The sequence below is a fragment of the Lissotriton vulgaris genome, chromosome 8 (genome assembly GCF_964263255.1).
Source record: "Lissotriton vulgaris chromosome 8, aLisVul1.2, whole genome shotgun sequence".
Lineage (NCBI taxonomy): Eukaryota > Metazoa > Chordata > Amphibia > Caudata > Salamandridae > Lissotriton > Lissotriton vulgaris.
Window position 1 is genome coordinate 1,049,572,726 of NC_141696.1, and position 26,674 is coordinate 1,049,599,399.

A 26,674-nucleotide genomic window follows, 5' to 3' on the forward strand; every position below is an offset into this window, starting at 1 on the left:
TGTTTATATGAACTGGATGGGAGATGCCTTGTCCCGTCATCAGACTGCCCTCCCCCTGGGGTACATTCAGCTGGCCCAGCAGAGTGGATCGTAGGCACCCAGAGGCACCCTGAAAGTTGGACTCTAGTGGGGATACCAAAACGAAAAAATATGTTCAGCAGCCATGAATTCTAGAACTCAAGTAAAGGCTTGAATTTCCTAATATTGTCTCATTAGTCCTTCTTTTGAATTTTGTTGCAGTGAACTTTGGGGTGTGGATAAAAGGGGTGGCACGCATTGAAGGTTTTCACCTAACTACATGTTTGGGTCCTGTGTTTGTGTGAAGGCATTGCCTCCCCAGACAATTACCTCTCCCTGATGCAGTTGTAGCCTTTGTCCCTGTTGGGCTGGCTTGCATGTCCGTTGTTGCTGGTGCCACACATTCATCCAACTATCTGACCCCTGTTGTGGTGTTGCATTGGTTAACTAACTTCTCTGCAGTCAAGTTTAAGGTGCATTTGAGTTGCTTTTTGACCTCTGTTCATGATATGTTTTTAGTTGACATTAGTCCGCCATGTGCCCTATTCTGAGGGAGTAACACTCACAAGTGCGCTGTTGTTGCCAACCACCTGGCCTCTGCCATTATAGTTATGTTGTAATCTTGTGTAGTATTGTGGCGGAAACGTCCTAGTGTTGTTGCCTAGCAGGGGGTGCGTGTGACTGCCTGCCCATCTCGTGCTCAGCTGCCCTTCCCATGTGGTCGCTGAGGAGCCTTTCTTGTGCTTGATTTCTGTTTACCTTAAGTGCTGTATTTCTTACTATGGCATGTATTTGGGTACCCTGGCTGACAGCAGAATGGGGACTTCAAGCATGGGGAACACACCACATAGTGCCAGGCAGCCTGATTAGTGCCACTTCCCAGCATGTGGAAGTGCTAAGGTGGTGACAGAGGCTGAATTCAGAGGTCCTAGATATGTGTATGCCCCGATGGCTACTGCCATTGCTCCTGTGTGCCTTAGCCCTGCTTCCTGCTTTGCTCGGGGGACTCAGCAAGTGTGTGCCCAGCGGAGTTCCGACTTTCTTATCCTTTTGGCTATCAAAGCCCTTGTCTTTTAAGCTGTCCATGCTAAGAGGTGGTGTGCAAAACATGTCCCTTGCTGAGCAAGTTTGCACAAATCAAATACATTATTTATATATTCTAGGACTGCCACAGAAAGGGGATCTGGTTGGTGGACATTGTCCTCTCCTGTGTGCATATGATGTGGTAGTGTTTTAATGATGCAGGCTCTAGGGAAAAAGATCCTATGGAGGAGGATCCTAGTTCTGCCATCAGCAAACTAGATGGATATTTTGCTTTTTTAATCAACCCTAATTTTGATGGCTGTAGAACTTTGTGCACTTTACCCCAGCTAACCAGCAGTAAAGAGCTTCTGTTCTCAATGATAAACTGTATAGAATTGGAGTGCCCTTAATTAGCACATTTACTTGTAAGACTCTAGTGCATGATAAATCATATATCTAGGGCCTGAAAATTAACTGCGATTAGTGGGCCACAGCACTCATTGTGCCACCCACCAAAGAGGTACTTTAAAACATGTCTCCAAACCTTCCATTGCTGCCTGGGTGTACACTTCTAAACTATTTTAAATTTCAAACTGTCAAAATAAACAATTTGCTAGGCCTAAACCTTCCTTATTAATAGCAATAGGTAACCCCTTAGGTAGGCATCAAAAACACACTGGGAGGGTGCCTGGTATTTAAAAGGTAGGACTTTATTATTATATGGCCTGGCCGTAAAACCCCTGCAAAAGTTATTTTTCACTGGCTCTTCAAAAAAATGGGTTACACTACAACAACTTCTAATACTTAACTTCAGTTTGGGAGTAGCTACTAAATTGCTTAAGGGCTCATTTAATAGTATTTTGAAATACAGCTCAGTGGTCAAGTCAGATAAAATATTACTGCATTGCAATTTTAGAAATTGCAAACTTGTCATTTTATTTTTTTAACCAAAAAGCTTTTTTGCTAGTGACCAGTTGTCACTTTATATATATTTTTTCTATTTTTCTGCTGACTAGACTATTACCCAGGAGGATATCCTGGTGCTGAGCAGGTGTGACCCTAGCCAAAACTAGGACCTAGAGGGACTACTCAAAATGCGAAATCTTCAGCTTCTTGCAGAAGTCAAGAAATATGGAGGAGGCTCTTATGTGTAGTGGTAGGTCATTCCATGCTTTAGGAGCGGTGTAGGGGAAGGCTCAACCGCCAATTCTGGTTTCCCATATGCATGGGATGGGTCCAAGTAGGAGTCAGAACAAGCTGAGGTCTCTGGGAGTTTATCAAAGTAAATGCGATTGTAGAGGTAGGCTGGGCCAGAGTTTTATAATGTCTTGAGAGTAAGGGTGAGAAGTTTGAAATATGATTGGTTGTGGAGCTCCTTCAGGTTTGGAGTGATGTGAGAGTGACTATGGTCATTGAGTTCTTAATGGTCTGCAGCCTTCTGATGGATGTTTCTTCCCTCACCATCTTCAGCATATAGAGGCATGAGGTGGTGAGGGTGTTGACTTAAGCGTTCATGTTGGAGTTGCTGTTGAGGACAATCCTGAGATTCTTGGCATGGGTGGTAGTGGTGGTTGCGGGTCCTAGCTTTGTTGGCCACCTGGGGGGCTATTATACATAGGATGCACTTTCCTATTCGGACCACAGTGCACCTTAAACATGTGAATTGTTCGCAAACAGGAAATATGCACTCTATTATGTTTAATGCACTTCCCTTAGGGCAGTTGCAAACTCATGTTGCCATGGGTACTGTGCATTCAAGTGAAATATGGAGTGGCTGCATTAATCAGCCGCTTCATGTTTCTCAGTGCAGGTGGCACCCACCTACAATTTCCAAAGGGATTAGAGCGAACCCTGCAGGCAGGTGCAGGGAGTGACTGTAATGCCTGCAAAAGGATGTCTGGAGGCTCAAAGGGACACCCTTTCATCCCTCAAGAGGGCTGCCCTCAGGGGATGCACTGACACTGTGACACTTTTTTGTGGCTCACTTTCAGTGCACCTCTTGACAGCTTCTTTGCATTTGCGCCTGCGTCCATAGTATGGCGTGGGTGCAGAGGCAATGGAATTCTCTAATTTTCATTCAAAAGAGGGAAGAGGGAACTCCTTCTGGTGATAGCGCTCATGCTACATGTGCACCAGCATTATGTGTATTACAGAAGGGGACACACAAACATCTGCAGCCCCTTCAATTATGCTAATGTGCCCCAGGGGTGCATAAAGCAGGCGAGCATGCCATTCTGTCTCCTGCTGTTGTCCCTAAGAATATGATTTTGCTCTTGTCGGTGTTCAGCTTTAAACAGTTGGTCTTTTTCCAGTGGGTAAATTCAGTCATGCAGGCACTGAAAGTGATCCGGGTACTGGGTGTCTTATCATTGAGGAAGTTAATGAGTGATGTGTCATCAGTGCTGGAGAGACTGTGAATATCATGAGAAAGGATGATGCTGACTAGAGGGATCTTGTATACATTGAAGAGAGTCGGGCTCAAGGAGGATCCTAGCGGATCTTCGCAGATGTGGTCACGGGTGTCAAGGTGTACGGTGGCAGGCTGACAAACTGGTTCCTTCCAGTTAGGCAGGAGCAGATCCATTGAAGTGCATGTCCTTGGATTCTGATGTCCTGTAGACATTGGATGAGAATGGGTTGAGACACTGTATTAAATGCTGCAGAGAGGACCTGGAAGATGAGGGTCCTGTGTCTTCTCAATCCCTATTCCTACGGATGTTATCTGTTGCAGCAATGAGGGCACTTTCTGTGCTGTGATTGGATGTGAAACCAGACTGAGGGGTGTTGACAAATTGGTGGTCATTGGGGTATTCATAGAGGAGTCTGATGTTGATTTTCTCTTAGACCTTCATGTGGAATCGTGGCAGGGAGATTGTGATGTACTTGGCGTATGGCGAAGGATGCACAAATGGTTGCTTGAACAAAGGGAGGTCAAATATGTGTTTTTCAGACATTTTGGAAGGATGCATTCAGAATGGTTGTGAGCATGGCACTGATGGGTTGGAGTCCTCTGGAAAAGGCAGGGTTAGGGCATGGGTCCGATGGGGTCCCTGAGTGAATGGAATTTGTGGTGCTTGTGATTTTTTCTAGGCTGCCATCAGAGCTCAAGTTGTCACCTAACCACTAATAGCTACCCAGTATTGCTCCTAGACAGTGAAACAAAAGGTTTGAGTGTGGGGAGGTACTTTCTTCCTTAAGCAAAATGGCATGGGGCTGTGCCTAGCACCTTCATGAACTTCAAACAATGTCTACCTTGGCAATGAAAGAAGAAGCTCACACCCAGACCGGTCTCCCCTTTGTCTCATGAGTCAGAATGTCACCAAACCCTAAGCATGGGTGGAAAATCCGTTACGCTCGCGGATTTTGCGGATTTTCGGTAAATTCGCAATCCGCGAGATTCGCGAATTTCCCGCAAAATCCGCAAATTCGCACGCAGCACATTTTTTTTTTTGCGGTGTAAGTTCGCAATTGCGAACATGTAGGTGCGGCGGGCAGCAACAATCTCGCACTCGCGAAATTACAAAAATTGCAATTCTGCACAAGAAATCTACTAGCAAGCAGCATAGACCTTCTGAAAATGATGATTTTTATCAGAATAACTCCTCAGGTTGACATTTGCCTGCACTTTTTTGGATTTGAGGCCTTTTGATTTTCTTTGGATAACTTTTGGATTAGAAATCAAATTTCTCATATAAGCTTGGTGGGGCATTTCAGCTGCTGTAATGCTGTTCTGCAGAAAAACGAGTTTTGCAAAAGTGAAAGCAGGTTCAAAAGTTCAAACTCATATTAGTAACCGTTCCCTGTAGTGCTTCCTAACAAGGGCCCCTCCAGAGTTCAGTTGCTAGTTGCAACAATTGTATGACCCTGCTCTGACCCTCACAGCAGGCTCATAGAATAGCTACAAGTAGGCCACAAAGGTCCTGGAAAAAAAATTGCACTGCAACAGAAAGCAAATTACAGATAAGGAAGCTGGTGCCAGACTGGAATTTTAAAACAGTGACACATTAATAAATCAACCCCAAATTAATTCATGTCAGTTGAAGCAGGCAGGTGTGCTTGCTTTTCCCCCCATAATCTACAGTGATGATGAACCAGAGGGTGGCATAAGGCATTGATGTACCAGAGAGTGGCATGGATGAAACAGAGGGTGGCAGGGGTGAAACAGAGGGTGCTGGGAACCTGTGATGATGAACCAGACGTAGAAACAACATAATCGTGACCGTTGCGAGCCGACATGTAAGTTCGCAATTGCGAACTGTTACAAAACCCTCGCGAACTGTCAGAAATCCTTGCGAACTGTCAGAAATCCTTGCGAACACAAAAAAAAAATCCGCAAATTCGCGAGAATTCACGGATTTTGCGGATTGCGAGTTCGCAAATTCGCAAAATTCGCGAACGCCAGATTCGCAAAATTCGCCCATGCTTACCAAATCCACTAGGAGGGGAGGAAGTCACTACAACCCATTTAGGGGGTGGACAAAGGTTTGCCCTCCTTCCACAGACTAGCACTGGCCATGAAAGTGGACCCCCACAGACCTCTTCTCAGAACTCTGCTGGACCAGTGGAAAATCAGAATAAGGGCAACTCTGTTGTCTGAAGAACCTAAACAAGGACTGGACATGCTTGTCTTTAGTCGAGGTCCCTGGATTAACTCCAATGTTCTGTTGGCTGACCTTTCCCTGTAACTGCCCCGCTGACCAGGTCCAACGGGACCTGCCCTGGAACCTTTTGCTTGCCTCTGCTTGAGTGAGTTCTAATCCCCAAGTTGTTCGACCCTATGTCCTGAACCCTCAGCTTGGGTTCAAGAGTACTCTTCCTGGCCTCAAATTGCAATAAATGGGACTTAAAAACTTTTTTGCAACTTTATGCTTGGAGAAAATAAAGATACCAGGATTGCGCTCAAAGCTGCAACCATTAAAACATACTTTCTGTTCAGCCTCAGCTTCCTTGTTTACCCCACTGATGGAGATCTTACTTACAGGAAGGTTTCTACGTCCAAATGTAGAGGTCTCTATCTAACCTACACCGAGCAGCATCCAATCAATGTCATTGCCTTCTGGAGCACAGCCTTTGAAATTTGACACTCACAGCTTTCCTGTCTTCTTTGTTGACCACAGCAACCCACTGCTGCTTACCCCACTTCGGATCCAGTTTACAGCTTGCCCCAGTGACGACTTTACAACAACCACTTTTTGTCCAGAAAGGTTTTTATGTCAGAAGATATCTAGCCCATATCTAGCCCGGAGTCAGGCGTTAATTTTTACCTTGACCTGATTTAGTCCAGGCAAATACATGTGGTTGGTGTTTTCTGCTTTATGGAGCTAATTTTAATTCAGTCTTTAAAAATATATGTCTTTGGGTCTAACAATTGAATTTTATGTCATTTTATTTATTAAAATAGTGTCTTTTTTTCTAAATTGGTTTAATCTTTTTCTTGTGTTGTATTTTCACTTTATTACAGTCTGATCACCGAATAAATACTCCCACAGTGCCTCTAAGTTAAGCCTGACTGTCTTTTTTTTTTTTTTTTTGTGTCCTCATTAGCCATAAAGTCGATCCAACTATGCTCTTAGCCTCTCAGACACGAGGACCGTCCCCCCATAGCACCAAGGAGCCCAATGCTGAGCCCCAGGTGCCCAGAGAGCCGGCCCCCATGCTTCCAGCAGAGCTTGAATAGACGTACTCCCTTCAGACCAGTTCGGCCAGATGTCCAGTTGCTGTACGATACCACCCTTTTGGACAGAGAGATTTTAGGCCTAATCATCGGACCCGGGGAGAAAAAAAAAAAAAAAAAAAAAACCCCGGGTAGGCTAACTATCCCTCCTCCAATCGATCAAAAGGTGCCAAAATGTAAGAGATCGAGGGCTGCATGTTCTCATTAAGTCCATCTTTGAGGTTGCGTATAATGAAGACAGCCACTCTGCATGCGTTGGGGGATTTATGTTAATCCAGTTTTTACAGATCTCTCTTCTAGCCAGTAAGATGGCATAAAACAGAAAATCTCTCTCTGATCCCTTGATGTTATGATTTAATCCGAAGATGACCAAAGACCATGACCACGGGATAGTGACACTAAGAATAGATTCGAGTGTTGTTCTAACTTCATGCCAAAAGGTGGCAATACTCGGACACTCACAGAACATATGCAGGTCTGACGCTGCCGGTAAGGAACATTTACTACAGCACTTCCCTGTTTGGAATTTCGACAACCGTTTAGGAGAGTAATATGCTCTATGAAGTGTGAAGAAATGATTGCGCCTCAGCCATTCTGGCTTGACGATTTTATAGAGGAGGATAAAAGATTCCTCCCAAATATCTCCCCTATCTGGTTCTCCCTCAGCACCCCAAAGTTTTTCCGGGAGGTTAAAGTCTCGCTCTCCATCCTCTATAATATGCCAATAGAAGAGCGCAACTTCTTTTTTCCCCGCCGGTCTTTCCACTAGGATCTTCTCGAGAGGGCTCTCCTGTCCCATCATTCCTTTCTTCTTAATTTGAGTTCGAATCCAACTTCCTATTTGTAGATATACTATCCAGGAGAGTGGTGATGTTACTTTAAGCTTGAAGATATCCCAGCCCAAGATTGTTCCTTCCATCAGCAGATCCCCCCACTTTGTGATCCCTGCGTCCAGCAGGATTCTTTTGACTGTGTTGGCTTCCTGTGGTGCTAGTCCAGGTAGGTCCCAAATTGGGGCGTGTTCGGATAAGTGTCCTATCCCGATCTTAGATTTTATTTGGGACCATTCTTTTAAGCTACTCAGTAGTGTCTTTAGTCTAATTTTTTTTAAAAACTTCTGGTGGCCGAACTTGAAGAGAAAACCATTCACTGGAAGGTCCGAACCCAATAACATTGCCTTGTACATAAGCCCATTTGCATTTTCCCAGGGGAGCTTAAGTAACATCCTAGAGTGGGTCAGATGAAATGCCCAGGCATAATATTCTAGGTCTGGCAAAGCGAGCCCCCCTTTTTCTCTTCTCCTTCTCAGCTTTTTCCAAGCTAATCTGCTGGATTTATATCCCCAAATGAATGAGTTAATGTTTTGCTGGCATTTTGCAAGCTGCTTGGTGTCAAAAATTAATGGAATGGAATTAAAAATAAAAGTGAATTTCGGGAGAATACTCATTTTTATCAGGCTAGTTCTCCCATAAATGTTGAGCTGGAGAAAAGACCAGGCTTTCATAAGAATTTGGGATTCTCGGGAAATACGGGCTAAGTTGTTTTGAGCCAAGTGATCCAGATCTTTAGTTATTGTGATGCCAAGGTACCTCATTGAGGATTTTGTCGGAAGTTGAGGATTGTGAATGTTCCAGGCCATAATTTCGGTTTTTCCTGCGTTGATTTCGTAACCAGAGAATTTCCCAAAATTTTCCGCTTTCTTTATAATGATGGGAAATGCCGATGTAGGATCAGTTGTGTATATGAGAATGTCATCGGCATAGAGGCCAATCTTCTTTTCCCAGCCCGAAAAATTAAAATGTGGGATGTTGGTATCCTCCCTAATGGATTGTGCAAACGGTTCTACATATAAATTAAAGAGAAGGGGGGACAGGGGGCAACCCTGTCTTGTTTCTCGGCTGATTTTAAAAGGAACTGTTCGTGTACCGTTTATTAGTAGAGATGCTCTGGGGTTGCTATATAGTAAGCCTATAGTCCTACAAAATTTGGGTCCCAAGTGAAATTTGGTCATTATTAAATTTAAGTATGCCCAATTTACCCTATCGAACGCTTTAGTGGCGTCGAGGGTCATGATAGCCAGGGGTAGGCCGAAGGTTGAGGCAATATCCGAGGCTCCCACCAAATCATAGGTTAAATCAGCCAATTGCCGACCTCTGATAAACCCCTTTTGATCAGGGTGGATGATCGAACCAATCTCGCTTCCCAATCTCGCAGCCAAAATTGAAGTAAAAATCTTGTAATCATTATTGAGAAGCGAGATTGGGCGGTATGATCCACATTCGGCTGGGTCCTTGCCAGTTTTTAATATTAGAGCTATATTGGCTTCCCCCCAGGACCTTGGTGGTGTCTGCCCTCTGATCATTATGTCATTAAAAAGATTTGTAAGGACAGGGGTAAGGGTGGAATTGAGTGTCCTATATAATTCCCCAGGGAGGCCATCTGGTCCCGCGGCTTTGCCCTGTGATAATTGCTTAATGGTGTTATAGACTTCTAATTCGGTGATCTCCTTATCTATATTCTCTGTTTGGGAACTTTCCAGTTCCGGGAGGATTATATTATTCAGCCATTCGTTCCTTTCATCATCATTGACATTCAAATCCTCTGTGTATATGTTCTGGAAGAACTCCCTAAAAGCTTCTCCTATGGCTGTGGTTGTTGACCTACTATTAGCTTCCCCAGTGACCCTCACTTCTTTAATACAATTTCTTGATTGGTCCGCTTTAATTTTCCAGGCCAACAGTTTTCCTGCAGATTCCCCATATTCAAAGTGTGCAAGTTTACTTGCCTGCCATCTTTTATTAATTCTCTCCTGCAATAGTGTGTCTAGCTTGGCTTTTAATTCGGCTTTCTCCTCTTGATTATCTGAGGGGAGCTGTTCTAGTGATTCTAAAAGAATTAATTCTTGCTCTATATTTCTTATTCCTTCTTCATATTTCTTTCTCCTGTATGAGGCCCTCCCTGTAATGCACCCCCTGATGAAGGCCTTCCAAGCCTCCCATACTATAACCACGGAGGTAGAACCTAAATTTTGGTCTAGGAAGGAAGCTGTTTCCTGCGTCAGATACTCTTTCTCCTCCTCCTCCAGTAGAATTGTACGGTCGAAAGACCAAGAATGGTGGGTAGGTTTCTGATCTAATTTTACAGAAAAAAAGATGGCAGAGTGGTCTGACAAGTGTAGAGGGAGGTATGTTATACTTTTAACCAGGTCTTTGATAGATCGACTAAATAGAGCATAATCAATTCGTGATTTATGTCTGTATTTATAGTTGTGGTAAGAGACTCCCAAAACCTTGCCGGACCTTTGTCTCCATAGATCTATTAGGCCAAGGTTCGACATACATCTGAGCAATGTATCCCTCATATTACTATGAACGACCGCTCTAGAAGTGGGAGATTTGTCTAGCTTTGGATCTAAGACAAGATTAAAGTCTCCCACCCATATTATGGGATCGGAACAAGTAATCAAGTGGTTCTGCAGGATGTTTAAGTAAGAAGGGTCGTCCTGGTTAGGTCCGTAATAGCTGACGATGGTAACATCCTTCAAATGTAATTGAGCCTTAACTATCAGCCACCTGCTGCTTACATCTGTTTCCCAGCTCGTGATCTGGGCCCTTGCTGCTTTTTTAAAAATTATGGCTATACCACGAATGCTAGTGTTGTGATCTGTAGTTATAAATATGTCAACCCATTTGAGCTTCTTAAGTATGTCTGTGATCTCTTGTTTGTTCAAGTGCGTTTCCTGGATCGCAATGATCTGCGCGGGTGAGTCCCGTAGGTACTGTAAAATTCTATTTCTTCTAGCCCTGACACGCAGACCATTTACGTTCCAGGATAAAAATTTGATGTCCGACATTAATATATAAGGGAGTTGCCCTCCCCTCTCCTCTGATACTTTTTTTTGCAAAAATGCCTGATGTTAATTGTAACTCTTACTATTTTGACCAAGCAGCCGCTTTGAAATACTGATGGATCTATATCCTTTATGATTTTAAAATTCGGTTTATGAGGACTTTTATATTTTGCCTTCCCACCCCCCCCTCCCCTGGAAACCCCCCCCCAACTTACTCTGGCTTGATGTGTTGCCAGCTTGTCATCTCTGGCGTTTTCCTGCTCCATGCCCTACATGGCGGCCGCTAGTTAGAGCGGTGCGCTCGTCTTTGGCAAAGCTCCGAGCGTTATGCGTTAGTAGCATTGGCCATTGGCCTTTTGTGTGTGCAAGCAGAGGAAGCAGAGGAAGAAGATCTCGGAACCTTACCAGCACGTTCGGTATTTGATCGGGTGTTGTGGCGGGCTCCACTGCGGCGGGCTCCGTTGGCTTCGTGACAGGGGAGGTGAAGGGGAGAGGGCGCAGCTGCGGGCGGCTGACCTGCGGTGATTGGGAGCGGCGCGGGGAGCTTGGGAGCGGCGGATTGCTGACCTGACCTGCAGGAGATCGAGATCGAGAGCGGTGCAGACGGGTTTCACTAGGACTGCTCATCTAGAGGTTTGGAGCGGGCTCCGGGGGTTTTTTGACTGAGGAGGTGAGAGGGAGAGGGGAGAAGCGAGTGGAGTTTTCCGGTCCCAAGTTCCAGGAGGTCTGAGCTGTGCTTGGGGTGTGCTGCAGCCGGTTGAGCTGCGGGGGCGCTCTGACAGGGGAGATCTTGGCCCTTAGACCAGGTCAGCAGGGACAAGTCTGTTGAAAATCAAAAATCGAAAAAGGGGCAGACACTCCTATTGAGAGGGGAGAAAAAAAATAAAACAAAAAAAAAATCTAATAAATCTAATAAAATCTAATAAATCTAATAAAGTTAGCCATACTGCCTGAGTTGAGACGCCTCATATACACGGAGAATAGTATCAGTGCTGCATTAAAAAACAAGACTGAATAGAACTGCCAATGTGTTGGGGGGAGCCCTTTATTCCCGCACCTTACCGCTGGGGTTACGCAGCTGTGGAGCTCCGAAGAAGCAGAAGGGCAGCGGTGCGCAGCATATCAACAAAAAAAGCTGCAATAGCCACTTGGGGTGGTAAGGGGGACCAGCAGAGGGAGAGGGTGTTATCCGCTCTGGGAGGTGAGTTACAGCCTGTTTGCAGTCAGAACCTCGCAGACACACAGGGATATAATTCCTTGCAGAATCCAGGCCCTGCATCTGAATTCTTTAGATTCAACGCACAAAAAACCTCTACCTCTACCTCTAGCCAGTTTGTGAAGGAGAATACGCATATAACTTCCGTTAGAACCCTGGGGAAGCGGAAAGCAAGGGGGAAGGGAAAGGGTAGCAATAAAAACAAGGAATTAGTGGTTGCTTCAGGTGCTAGTGAGACAGCCCAAGCACAGGGAACTGAAAAAAGCCCAGCGGGGGAGCCCCTCAAAGATTCTGAGTTTGAGTTTAGCTACGAGGCCACAACTGATACGTTTAACCCCCCTGTCTTAAGGTCAGCGAAGAGGGGTAAGGAACATCAGCTGCGGTATATCGCCCCAAAAGAGCTGCCACATAAGGCCACTCTGATTAAGGGGGGCTCCAAAACAAAAACTAGTAAAAGTTCCCGAATCACACCCTCACTGAAGTCTTATTTTAAGGTCCTACCCCAGATCTTAAATATAAATCAGGAGGCTCAAAAACCTCCTTGTACCCAGACTGCACTCTCATTAGTGGAAGAGGCTACACATATAACCACTGTTATACCTCCTACACCTCCCATAGCTATACTTGCTAATCTGGGAGATAAGGAAGGGAAACTGGTAGGTGAAGGAGAGTTAGCCGGGGGCATAGAGATGGGGGATCCAGCAGACGCAACCGCAACCTCTCCTCCAGATCAGCAAGCCCCCACTGTAGCAGCGGGAAGTAACACAAATGACTTGGATCAATGCAGCGGGGGTTGCGAAGATAACGGCAGTGACGATACCATTCAAGCCATACTTCTCAGTATGAGGAAAGAGATCAGAAACGGATTTGAGGAATCAAAGAGATGTTTTGAGGAGTCCAGACTCACTCAATCAGAGATCCGGACAATGTGTGAAAATTTAGAGTCCAAGGTGGATGGTCTCTCACTAAGAACTGGGGGATTAGAGAACAGTGTTGAAGAACTCAAGGCAAAACTGGACCTTGCCGAGGGAAAGATTCAGTCACTAAGAAGAGAAGGCAATACAGTCAAAGAGAGAGTTGAGTCTCTAGAAAATTTCTCCAGAAGAAACAACTTAAGGCTTCTTAAAATACCGGAGGGAAAAGAAGGAGGAGATCTAAAGAACTTTGTCGCAACTATATTAAAGGACTCTCTAAATATGGACGAACCTTTGTCTGAGATAGAAACAGACATTCAAAGGGTACACCGAGATCCGTTCCGCCTTAAACAAGGTAGAGATAAACCAAGGAAGATACTGGTAAATTTCTTAACATACTCCCTGAAAGAAAGGATTTTGACTTTAGCCTTGAAAGCCAAGACCTTGAAAACCCTAGATTTCTCTTTTGAAGTGAGATCGGATTTGTCCAAAACTACACTGGATAGACAGTGGGAACTAGGTCAACGGATGGATAAATTCAGAAGTTTAGGAGCTACTGTCCAAATGAGATTCCCCGCCTTTCTAAGGGTAATGTACAATAATAAAATGTACAATGTCAAGTCTCCCTTTGAAGCTGATGAGTTACTTGTGACTATCAGCGAACACGCGAATCCTCCGGAACAGGGGTGAATAATAAATAATTAAATAAATAATAGAGCAATCTGTTCAATGAGTTAAGAAAGGGGGGTAAAGGAAAAGGAAAAAAAGAGTAAACTGGGAAAAAATAAAAAAATAAAAATAGATTAAGAATAGGAAATAATAGGAAAATGAATAAAAACTCATGAAGGGGAAATAGGGAAGGAAAAGGAAGGAAAAAGGAGGAAAAAAAAGTGGGAAGAAGGGAAATAAAAAGGTGAAGGATAAATGGAAAAAAAAAAAAAAGAAAAAAATGATAGAATGGAAGGAGGAAAGAAAAAGGAAAAAAAAAAAAAAAAAAGGGGAAAAAAAAAAAGGGATAAAAAGGTGGGGATGTGGAAGGGAAAAAGGAAAAGGGGAAGGAAAAAGAAAGGAAAGGAAAGAAAAGGAAAAAAAAAAAAAAAAAAAGAAAGAAATAAGGAAAAATGAGGAAAGGGATAAAGAAAGGGGAAAGGAAAGGAAAAAGGAGGAAAAAAGAGAAAAAAAGGGAAGAAGGGGAAAAGTAAGGAAAAAAGAAAGTAAGAGAAAAGAGAAAGGAAAGAGGGCAGAAGATACAGAGAAAAAAAAAAAAGAGAAAAAAGGATTTTCTTTTTTTTTTTTTTTTTTTAAAAAAAAGACGGAATACACAAAAGTATGTGTATACTTATGGGACGTTATATAGTTTCGTTATTAAAAACATAAGAAAACTAAACATTAGGACGAGACAATTAAGTATAAGTTTATTAAACATGGAATCTCACACAGAACTTATACTCCTAGCATACTTATCCTCAATAGTCTGGGGGTAAAAGCGTACTGGGTCTTACTTCTAGCTCCCACACTACAGCTCTAAATCACCCTTGGCCACCTAAGCATCTTTAATAGTATAATCACCTTACAAAAGATCTAAAATAGGGCTTTATGAGTCATTACTGCCTTCATCTTAAACATAGTGACCAATAATATAGATAATAGGGCATGGAGCAGGAAAACGCCAGAGACGACAAGCTGGCAACAAGCCTGACTGTCTTTGTGCCAACCTACCAGAGGACTAAGCACAGGAATATTTAGTGACCTTAGTGGATCACCCTGACAAGGACTGTTATTGAGGTGGATTTTCACTTAATTTCCTCTTGGCAAAAATGTTACAATATATGTGTTCCTTAAGTTAGTCAAGAGCATCTGGACCTTTCTATTTAGGATATAGATTGGTCATTGCTCTTCTATTTTAGAGCAGATATGTAGAACTTTGTTTGAGGGTCAGTATATTAACCGTAGAAAGATTAGATTGCTTCTCACCTTGTTAAATATATTGATATTACAACATGTAAAGATAAAGTATACTCATGTTCAAATATGTAACTCTAAATGGACTTCAGTTTATGATTGTAAATATATGTGTCAGTAATTGATGTCACACTCTTGGATTACGTCAGTTTGGCTTCTACTGATCAACTTAACCATGACAAGAGATTCTGGTTTACAGTGGAAGTAACAATGTCATCCATTTGGAGAGCAGTCCTCTGGAAGCCTTGAGATATCATTGATAAATTGCATTAAACATTTTGGCCCACATTCCCAAAAGTTTCCCGTCAGGTGTGCTTTCATTTTTGTTTGCGCAGATTTGATGCAAAATCCTGTTTGATATTTACAATCCAACACAAATTGCAATTTGCGTTGATTTGTAACACAAAATGTGTTCTACTTTACGTTAGGTAGGCATTTTATGGAAGCTGCATCTTGGGCATTCACCCATTGATTTTAATACAAATACATATTTACAAAAAACTGTAGACACGTATTTACACCAAAATCTTGTGGCTACCTAAGACTGTGTGAAAAAAGCAGAAATATTGTTATTTATGCCCCTTTTTGCCTCTTTGCATGTGTGCTGCATTCTGCCGATCACATACGTAGAGAAAATAACCCTTTAGTATAGTTTCTGTGCTGGAAGGAACTCCTTATTGCTCAAAAACTATGCAGACTACACCGCAGAAACGAATGCACTATGACACAGAGGTGCCTGCGTTGGAGCCACTGCACAAACTGCCCCAGCATATGGAGAAACCACAACTGCACCATTTCTTTGTAATATTTGCTCTCTTCAGTTCATGCAACACAGTGCAGAAACTTTGGGGCATATTACCAACAACTAACGATAATTATCGCTATGTTGGCTTAGCGGCAATATTTTTACCGCCGAGCTGCGGCGATTTTTATCGCATAGGAACCTTGCTATTATCAATGTTTATCTCCTAAGCCATAAAAATCGGCCAAAATGCATAAATATTGCTGAAAGTCAGCGATATTCATGCATTACCGAGCTAATGCTCTTAGACATGTTATCCACCTACCATTGGATAACATGGCTAAGAACTGCTCAGGGGCAGGTGTTAGCTTTTGGAGATATTTGCGCTTAGCGCAAATATCTCCAAAAGTAGGTAATAGGAGATAGCGATGTTAGCGACTGTTTCCAGACGCTAACATCTTGGCACGCCCACTTTGCATGTCATTAGTGATAAATTTCACTGACATGCAAAGCGGGGCCCAAGATGGTCGCTATCTCCTACTAGATGTCGCTAACTGATGTTAGCGACAGCTAGGTAATAGGGAGGTAATTTTATCTCCGCTTTCTTGGCTTTTAAAGCCAAAAAAGCGGAGATAAACCCTCTTGATAATATGCCCCTTTGTTTTCTGCACTGTGTTGCATGATCTTTTAATACATCTTTTAATACATTTTTAACAAAAACTACACTATATTTATGAAAATGTTTTTTTCTGTGGTTAAATCTACGTTCTGTGGAGCTGATCCAGTTCTGCACACTTTTAGGCCAGCAATGTTGTGAGCTAACGCCTAGAACCTGCTTTTAGATCTAATTACATTTTACTCATTCTAGAAGTTGTCCTAGTGAAGCAGTGTGTTACTAACCTCGACTTCAGCATCGTCTGAGGCAGGCAGAGCGAGCACCAATCCCATCCTTATTCGTTCAACCGCTTTTTACTTCATGTCTAAGCTGGGTTTGGGTGCATAAGTATTCCGAGTGCATCCTCTTATGAAATGCTGCCATGGATATAATAAATTACACCCAGAACCTGTCACAGTGTCACTCTGCAGACATATTACTATTCTCCACAGCTTCAGGGGCGTGGGAGGCTCAGTCTACCAGGTAAAGAGAAAATCTGCAATCGTCATGCCAGAACGTATTCCTCGGGGCAAGAAGAACTGTGGGTGGTATTGTGGGAAAGAAACACCAATATTTTTAATGTAGGTTATTTATTGAATACCCACAATTATCTGTCAAAACTTTCCTTGTTAAAAAAAACGTACAACGTCTTCTGGCAAAGGAACAGTGCTGTCTCTTCTTGGCAGGCATTAGTGTGACTCCTGCATGGCAGGCTGACGCCAGAGTATACGAACTGCTGCATGGAGTGTTACATTATGTCAATCAAGAGGTGAAGAAAACAAGAACATCTTAAGCCGGAATGTACAATTCCATTCACTGGCTGATCGAGTGCCATCCACGCATTTTTATTTATGAAACAATAAATCTTTTATCCAGGTGTTCATCAAGACTGGATAGATCTCTGTTCGGCAGTTACAACCCAGTACAGATAAGTCCATTACGCTTTAATGGATGGAAAAAAGTCCATGCTTGAAGATATCTTCACATTTTTACACGTTTCGCAGTTTCCTTTCTAGAAACAATACACAGAGGGGCCTTGCTGCACCTCAATGCTGACAGGGAAAGAGCAGGAATGTGCAGTATTTAAGGCAATATGGTACATTCCTGCCTTTTTCCCTGTGCTGACGCCCTTTTGGTAGCCTGGTGCCAACACAGCCACCCATGCATCAAGGGTGCCTGCATTGCATGTAGAGACATCTTTCTGCACAAAAACAATCCTTAGAGCCATGTTTCTTTTTCTATGTTTGCTACAGAATGCAGCACACATAGAAAGAGGAAGTAGCAAGGACAAATAAAGATATTTCTCCTTGTTACACTTCACTTGAGAAGGCATTTTTTTTTGGCGTACTCCCAGTTCTACCAGTTCTGGTAAACCTGGAAATGTATCAACAACCATGGGTGTGGCTTGGGAACACCCATGCAACACACATGGAATGCCTTCCCAAAGCAGAGTAAGCCAACACAGTGTTTTGCACTGCATTTCCTCACTCCAGAATTATGGAGCCACTCAGGGTCATGCAAAGTGGCCTTGCATGGCTTCATAAATCACATGTATGGTTTGAGTTGCTCTTACACTACATTGTGTGGTACAAGAGCGTTGCAAATCAGTTCATAAAAAGGGCCCTGACTGTGAACAAAAAACATAAGTAGCAAAAAAAATCCACTTATAAAAGGTAGAATCTGAAGATCCCATCACCCATGAGTTTGCACAAGAGTATTATTTTCTCTGATTTTATAATGTGGCTATTTCAGATAAACAGTTGAAACCCTTGCCAATAAATTGCTTCTCTGACACAAATGCCTGAGATTGGGTGTTTTGAGTTTCAACACATAAACATATTTACTTTTTCTATATGTACATACATATATATTGACTGAAAAAAAACACAGGTTTCAAGGACGTTACAGTTAGGTTGACATTTCATTCGTACAAAACTAGAGAAATGTAGCCATTATATTTAGCTGAGCTAACTATAACTCACGCCCCCGCAATGCTCTACTGATGATGTCACATATTACATCACTCATGACATGGTCAATGACATCACTGAAGACATCACTGATGACATCTCAAATGACATCACTGATGACATCATCCAGTGACTGAGTGTTTCTAAAAAGTAAAACTTTATATATATATATATATATATATATATTACCTACTGGCGGTCGCCAGTAGGTAGTTATAGTTAGGATTTTTTTCAATGTTAAATCTCAAAATTCTATTTGGAATAACTTTGGCACCGGTTGACGAATCTGCCTGAAAATTTCCTGAAAATGGCCTCGTCGAGCTCCGGTCCTTCCTTGAAAGTTTGGGGGGGATACGTCAAGCGGGGGCCGAGATAAAAGGGGGGTCCCAAAACGCGTTTTCCCCATGTTAATTTCCATAGGGCGGTCGATTTCACTTTTAACCCGAACGGCTGAATGGATTTCCACCAAATTTGGCAAAATTGTAGGGATTGGTAGCCTGATGTGCCTTTGCTATGTCTCAAGATATGTGCTGCAGTGGATTTTGAGTAATTTAGGTTACAAAAAATATATATATCTATAGCAGCGCACCGGTGCGCGCACCAGGGAGCGCTCCGGGCGCGTGACGCGAGGTGCGCATGGAAAGCTGATTGGCTCTCGGGTGTCTGTAAACATTCGAAACAGTCCAGAGCGGCCGCCATCTTGTGTCTCGGTAAAATCGAGACATAAGAGGTGGCTAAAACAAAGGGGGAACTGACCATAAGGCGTCAGGGATAGACCCCTTTGACCCCCTAGGTTTGATGTGGGGGCTATAAAAGGGCCCCGCGGGGCATTTAATTTTTTTTTTTTTTTTTCGTTTTGCGCGGGGGAAGCGCCCGGTGCGCGCACCAGGTAGCGCACAGGGGAGCGTAAAATGAGGGAAAAAGATGACAGAGTTTTTAAAAAAATGAAGTTTTTATTTAGAAATTGGAGGTAGTTCTAAAAAGAACTTTTTTTTTCTTCTTTTTGTTGTTTTATATTTTTTTTGTGTTTTTTGAACTTTTTGAACTTTTTTTGGCTTTTCAAAACAGTTTTATATTTTTTTTGTATTTTTTTAGGGGGAGAAACAAAAAAAGGGAATTGAAACTGGCTCAACTGGAGCAAAAAAACAAAAAACCCAAAAAATTACTTCTTTTTGGGGCACTTGTGATTATCACCTGTAAGGACGATGAGCTTAACGCTTTTTTCGCCATAGGCGATAAGCTTGCCACATGCAGAACAAGTGATTTTAAAATCAGCAAATCTCGGCTGAATGCAAGGCATCACCTCGGATGTTTCTGGTTCTGATGAGGTGGGTTGGTTTCTTTGGGAGGGGGTCCTTGATGATTGGGGGAGGTTACTGGCCAGTTCCCTGAACTCTGCACGAGAGTAGTTGTTTGGGTGCTTTCTGGTCATGTGCCGAATCATGGTATAGTTACCAAAAGAATATTTTTTGTTTGGGTTGCCCCGTGAAAGTTCATCATTGCAGATGAGGCAAGTCACCTTGGGCGCATTCACCTTTTTTTTCCCCTCTGGGATTGAAAAAAACTGCCATACAATGTGTGGTTTGGGTTTGTAAGGTGTATTTTCTTCTGGCAGCCATCTTCTTCTCCCCTCCTCCTCTTCCTCTTCCTCCTCCTCCTGTTCTTGACCACCAATATAATTTGGAGCTGGTCCTTTTGGTGGTTGTGGTGGTGGTGGTGGGGCAGATGCACCAGCTGATGCTACTACTGAAGCCATTATTTGGAGCAAAAAAGTAGAGAGAGCAACAAACAGGTCTTCCTCAGTCAAAGGACAAAGTCAGAATAAGCAAAAAAGGTGGGGTCTTTCATCATTTAGAAAAAAAAACTGTCCTGAACCAATGAGAAGTGTTACTTTCAGGTCACAAGACCAGGGGCTTCATCATTATGAAACTAAAACTGTTATGAACCAATGAAAAGTGTTATTTTCTGCTCACATGACCCGACGCGCTTACGCTACGCGCCCGGGGGCGCGCAGCGTAAGCGCGTCGGAAGTTTACGTTTTGCGATCGTATTCGCTCGAGTACTTCCGGGTGCGCTTACGCCGTGCGTATCACGCGGTCGCGGTTACGCGATACGTCACGATCATGTTTTCGTTTGCGATATTGGCGCTCACGGGACGCTCCCCGGAGCGCGCCCGGGGGCGCTTTTCGGAAATACGCTTTTCGGGGTGCACTCCGGGGCGCGCTCTGGGAGCGCTCCCCCCAAAAATTAAAAAAAAAAAAATGGGATAATTGTAGGGACAGGTAGCCCTATTCTGAAGTGGTTTGTAAAAAAATTAACTTTATAAAAATATGTATTGTGCTACATTGGGCTTAATATATGTTAGAGCCAAAATGTAGCCCAAATGTAGCCCAAAGTAGCCCAATGTAGCCCAAAGATGGCCACCAGAGACCAAAAATTGTAAATGTAGCCCAAATTTCAACTAGATGTAGCCCAACTGTAGCCCAATGACAGAATGTACCAGAGTGTTAAAAAGAACAACTAGAGTGCTAACAGTCTTATTTATAAAGTGAAACTTATAGTTAGGAATTAGCATTAACAAAACCTATGAAATTCACTGAAAAAACCATAGGTTTCACACCGGTTATAGTTAGGAATTAGCATTTAAAAAACCTATTAAATTCACTGAAAAAACCATAGGTTTCACACCAGTTATAGTTAGCTGGAAATTTTACTGATATAAAACCATTGAAATTCCCACGTTATAGTTAGTTGGACTCACTATAACTTGCGCGTGCAATGCACTGCAGATGACATCACATATTACATCACTCATGACATGGTGAGTGACATCACTCATGACATCACTGATGACACCATCCTTGTGACACAGTGACAGACCTCCTCTCAGTGTAAAGTAACCCTTGAGACACATATTCAAAAATAGAAACTGAAATTTTAAAAAAATGGACATACCTATATCAGTTACAACAAGCAATTCTGTACTTCCACTATCTATATACACATCCACTCATTCACCAACAGTTCTATATAGTCACTCATACATATACTCACTCATCATATGAAGAGATACACCTATACATCCTGTTACACACCGACATTCATCCAAAAGTTACTCACACACATATTCACACGTGCAAATAAACTATTGAACAACCATTTATTTGAATATAGAGTTATACACGCACTTCCACCTTACTTCTATTGAAAATTACACATATTTATTCTCTTAAACAATCACTTATAGAAACACATACTTATTTAAACAGGAACTCTTACAATCTCTTACTCTCACATATACTCACTTATATACATCAATATTCATATATACTAGATTAAAACATATGTAGTTACTGATAAAGACACTAGTGAGACAGTCATTCACTAACTAACAAACACATATAGACACTCATCCACCCATACAGTCCTATACATATGCTGTCTTCAAAACACATACAAACAAAGAGTCAGTCACTCATGCATCTATGTGCTAAGTAATACCCCCACCAAACCATATAGACACTCAAACTGATACTAATAAAAATATCAAATAACCCATATACATACGCATGTAGCTACTTATCAACACATGTAGCCACTTATACACAAAGTGAAACACTAATATATGTATTTAAATATTTAAACATAACTCACTAATATTTATTTTTCAGAAAGACACATATTCACTGGATGGTGTCATCAGTGATGTCATGAGTGATGTCACTCACCATGTCATGAGTGATGTAATATGTGATGTCATCAGCAGTGCATTGCACGCGCAAGTTATAGTGAGTCCAACTAACTATAACGTGGGAATTTCAATGGTTTTATATCAGTAAAATTTCCAGCTAACTATAACTGGTGTGAAACCTATGGTTTTTTCAGTGAATTTAATAGGTTTTTTAAATGCTAATTCCTAACTATAACCGGTGTGAAACCTATGGTTTTTTCAGTGAATATATATATATATATATATATATATTCAATGAAAAAACCATTGGTTTTAGGCCATATATAGTTAGGGATTTGCATTTAGAAAACCTTATTTTACTCGCATAAAACCATTGAAATTCCATATATAGTTATAAGCGCTAACTATATATCGCGCACCCGCAATCCACTGCTGATGATGTCACATATTACATCATTCATGACATGGTTAGTGACATCACTGATGACATCACTGATGACATCTCAAATGACATCACTGATGACATCACTGATTACAACATCCAGTGACTGTATGTTTCTGTAAAGTTAAAATATGTTTTACATATTGATGAATGTGTGGATATATAAGTGTCTGGATGAAGGATTTACTAGGTGCATGACTGACTGATTGAGTGAGTGATTAAATGTGTCTCACTGAGTGCATGGGTTAGTGACTAAACTGTTTTAATTTGTGCATCATTATATCTGTTGTTCTACAAACTGCTGCATATGTTGATCAGTAGCTATATGAGTAACTGTATGGGTTGATTGGTTGTCCAAGTATTTGTATGGGAAACTGAGTGTGTGTGTATGGGTGGCTGGAAGGTGTGTGACTCTGTACATAGATGTGTGAGTAGTTGATTCACTATATGTATAGATTCAAAACTGCATGTGGAAACAGCTGTATGGGCGGTTGACTGTGCATGAGTGTATTAGTGAGTGAATGGATATCTCAGTGCTACATGTCAAATTAAGTACATATGTAAAACACAGTACATGTGAGAGTTGACATCTATAAATAACTGTGCAGAACAGCTAATGAATGTGTGAGTGGCTGTATGGATCATTGTGAACATGTATCAGAGATTGTATAAGAGAGTAAAGTAAATATGTGTTAGTATATGTTTGAATAAGTAAGGTGTGTATAACTGTATAGTTGAGAAAATGGAGGTGTGATTGATTTTTGGCATAACTGACTAGGTGTGTGAGTAACTCCATGGATGAGTGACTGTCTGTTTACACTGATTGTATCTAAGGTTATATTAGAGTCTGAAGAGGTTCATGGTATTATCACATGAATGATATCATCAGTGATGTGATCAGTCATGTCAAATGAGATGTTATCAGTGATGTCATCAGTGATGTCATTTGAGATGTCATCAGTGATGTCATCAGTGATGTCACTAACCATGTCATGAATGATGTAATATGTGACATCATCAGCAGTGGATTGCGGGTGCGCGATATATAGTTAGCGCTTATAACTATATATGGAATTTCAATGGTTTTATGCGAGTAAAATAAGGTTTTCTAAATGCAAATCCCTAACTATATATGGCCTAAAACCAATGGTTTTTTCATTGAATATTCAAGGTTTTGTAAATGCAAATTCCTAACTATATATGGAGTATAACCTATGGTTTTTTCTGTGAATTTCAATGGTTTTTTAATAGCAAACATCAAAAGCTGTCAAATGTGAAGTACGTGATAGGTAAAAACGTTTTCGTGTTTATGCACGCTGATGTGCTTTGAACGCTGCCCCCCCCCCCACTCCCCTCTTTTCTCTTAGTAGTACTCTCTCTTTGCAGATAGTGAACGGTAGTTAACGCAGACCTTTACCCCTGGTGTAATCCGTCGTACCTGCTTGTCTCTCCATTTGATTGATTATTATCCAAGCATTTACTGTTTTACAATTGGTTCTCTTTGGATCATTCTCTATTTACAAACAAGCACAAAGTCGCAATACTCTGTTTAGTCTTTGCAGATAGTGAAAAATCGTGTAAAAAAATAAAAGTAATCGAGCAAAATCAGTAGACCACTAATTCGATCTCTTTTTAACCTCGGTAAAATACAAACATTAGGAATAACCCTTCATGAGAAATACGAAAATAGTGAAATGAATTGAGCTCCACACCATGAGGGCTGCAAAACAGCTCGACTCCGCCACCCACACCGCCAAAAATAACGGCAAACCCTATGCAAATATTATAAATATACACAACACACCACCAAAGAAACAGAATAAAACATTTTATTAAATAACTATTTACATAACTATTTTATACTTTTTATTGCCCGATCCGGCTAGCTCAATCGATCGAGCATGAAAGTCATGCACTGATAACAAGCGTTGAGAGTTTGTAGAATGATGTCTTCAGATTTTCCACATACAGTGTAGTGGCGCGAACTGGCAGGGGGCGTTTGGATTCTACCCCTTCTCCAAATAAGATTTTCATACGTGAATGTTCGTTCATGCTTTTTGTCCCTGAGTTGCTTCCATGTCACTGCCTTACATAAATGGCATAAGTCCTGGTTATTGAGTGCCATACTTCAGAGTTCTAAGCAGTTCTTGTAACACTGTTTAAACCTTATTTGCACCTGCTGCAGCTTCACTATTCAAAGTAGTGGGGTCCATTTGTGGACCTGACTGCATTGGAAAACAATGTGATACGGTGCCTCCCTAAACCGCTTGACGGAGGCTCCCGAGGGGCGGTGAGATGGCGCGGACTGAGAGGGGGCGCTTGGCTCCTGCCCCCTCCCCAAGTCGTGTTGCCCTGGTGAGGCCTGAGATCGCCCCCGGCATAGGTGGCCGGCTCCCGGGGTCCGGCGGAATTTTTTCCCTTTTGAAGAATCTTTCATTCTGGACCTTGTCCCACAATCCGTTTCACCTGAAGACACGCTGTCGCAGGGCGCCCCTTTACCGTTTTAGTTGCCATTCCGCCCGCTTTTGGTACTCTGTGCCTCTTCCGCCATTCAGCTGTTTACCGCTCGCTCTTGCGACTACAACGTCTCGCTCACCATGTAGTTGAGTTGCTCCCGCTCTTAAGATTTGACCGAACTTTTTGGACTGCTGAAAGCGGTGGAATTCCGACCGCTGGTTGGTGGAGACATTTTGACTATATTCTGCACCTGCATTGTCGCGTAATGCGTCATATGACGCGACGCGTTAGCGCACCCGGAAGTGCTCCGGTGCGCAAGGCGCAGCTTCCCGGAAACGATCCAGAGCACGCCGCGCAGCGCGTAACGTAAGCATAACAGGTCATGTGACTTGTTAATAAAACTTTTCATTGGTTCATTTTACTTTTCTTTTCCTAATTATGTAAGACTAGGTCATGTGACCTAAAAATAACACTTTTCATTGGATTAAAACATTTTTCTTCCCCAAACGATAAAAGCCCCACCTTGTTTCTGGATGTTTCAGACTGAAGCTGGCGTCACCATGAGAGCACCACCATCTCGTAGCTCCGTCGTGGCCATTCCGCAAGCAATCATGGCAGCCGCTCCCCACCGGAAGCCTGCGGGAGTCGAGGGCCCCCAAGACTTTTGTACAATCTTCAAGGCTGAGGGGACGCTTTCGAGAATGGAACCCAAGCCCTGGCAGACAAGCGTCCGAGTTCCAAGGTGTCCCAGGGCCATTTTACTGGACCAGGCCCAAATCCGAAGAGCCGGCCGCCATTTTAAGAGTCCTGTGGAAGCCGCCTACCGCTGCACCGCAAGAGTGGGAGCAACTCAACTACATGGTGAGCGAGACGCTGTAGCCGTAAGAGCGGGCGGTAAACAGCTGAATGGCGGATGAGGCACAGTGTAGCAAAAGCGGGCGGAATGGCGACTGAAACGATAAAGGGGCGCCCCACTACAGCAGACAAGCCTCCGCCATGTGCTTCAAAACTGCATATGTATCTCGTGATATCAAGGTTGGGCAACCAGTACAGAACAAGCAGTTACGAGTCCCATTTACACCGGCGCCATTTTGGGCGCGGCCGGGCAGGTCCAGGATCTACTGAAACATAAAAAATGAGGCTGACGTCTCTGAAGCAGTTCACGAACAGCAGGACATAGCAAATAAACATGAACTCTCTAAAGCTGTTAACTCACTGCAGAACAAAACAAGTGAACCTGAAACCTCTGGAATAATTGTCGCTCAAAAGAACAACACACAAAACTCTGTAGAGCCTGAAGAAAAAAAACCAGAAGGGCACTGTAGTTTCAGACACACTTAACACTAATGACGAAACAAAGATATCGTCTGTTTATAAAGCAGTTATCATCTTGACAGAATTGACAAAGAAGTGTACAGACACCAATGCATCAGCATTCTCGGAGATAACATCTTAAGGAACAAAGAAAGACCTGTTCACTCTTGACACCCCAGGTGCTGTGTATATTGCACTATAGTGCTGCATCGACAAAACGGGCAACCCTATTGATGTGGATTTTTCATTATTGATTATTGTAAAGAAATGGCGACTCCCCCCTTTAGCAGATTAGCTAAATGTTTGCGTAATTTAGACATAAAAGTTATATTATTGTTGTTGTTGTTGTTATCGTTATAGTTCTGGTTAATTTAAAAAAATGGTTAAATATATTTACAGTTTTTGTTGCGTTCGTTATATTTAAATATTAATAAAGTTTTAAAATGTAACTGTCTTGGAGTACTATATTTTTTTAAAAAATCGGGTGAATGGGGCCTTGAATCGGGTTATTGTCATGTGTGGGCTTTGCAAGTGTACTGCTACAAGATCGGACATTTCAAACTCAAATGCACGTTCATTTTCTTACCTTTCCGAAACATGGAGCGCAATAGCAGGCAGAGAAAGGGTGATGCACGTGTTGAACACTGCCTGGCCTGCAAATTGTGCCAGTTCCCCCCCCGCCCGAGTACTTCACAAATCTTTAAAAGACCATGCGCTTGTTCAATGGGAAGTGGATAACATGGCTA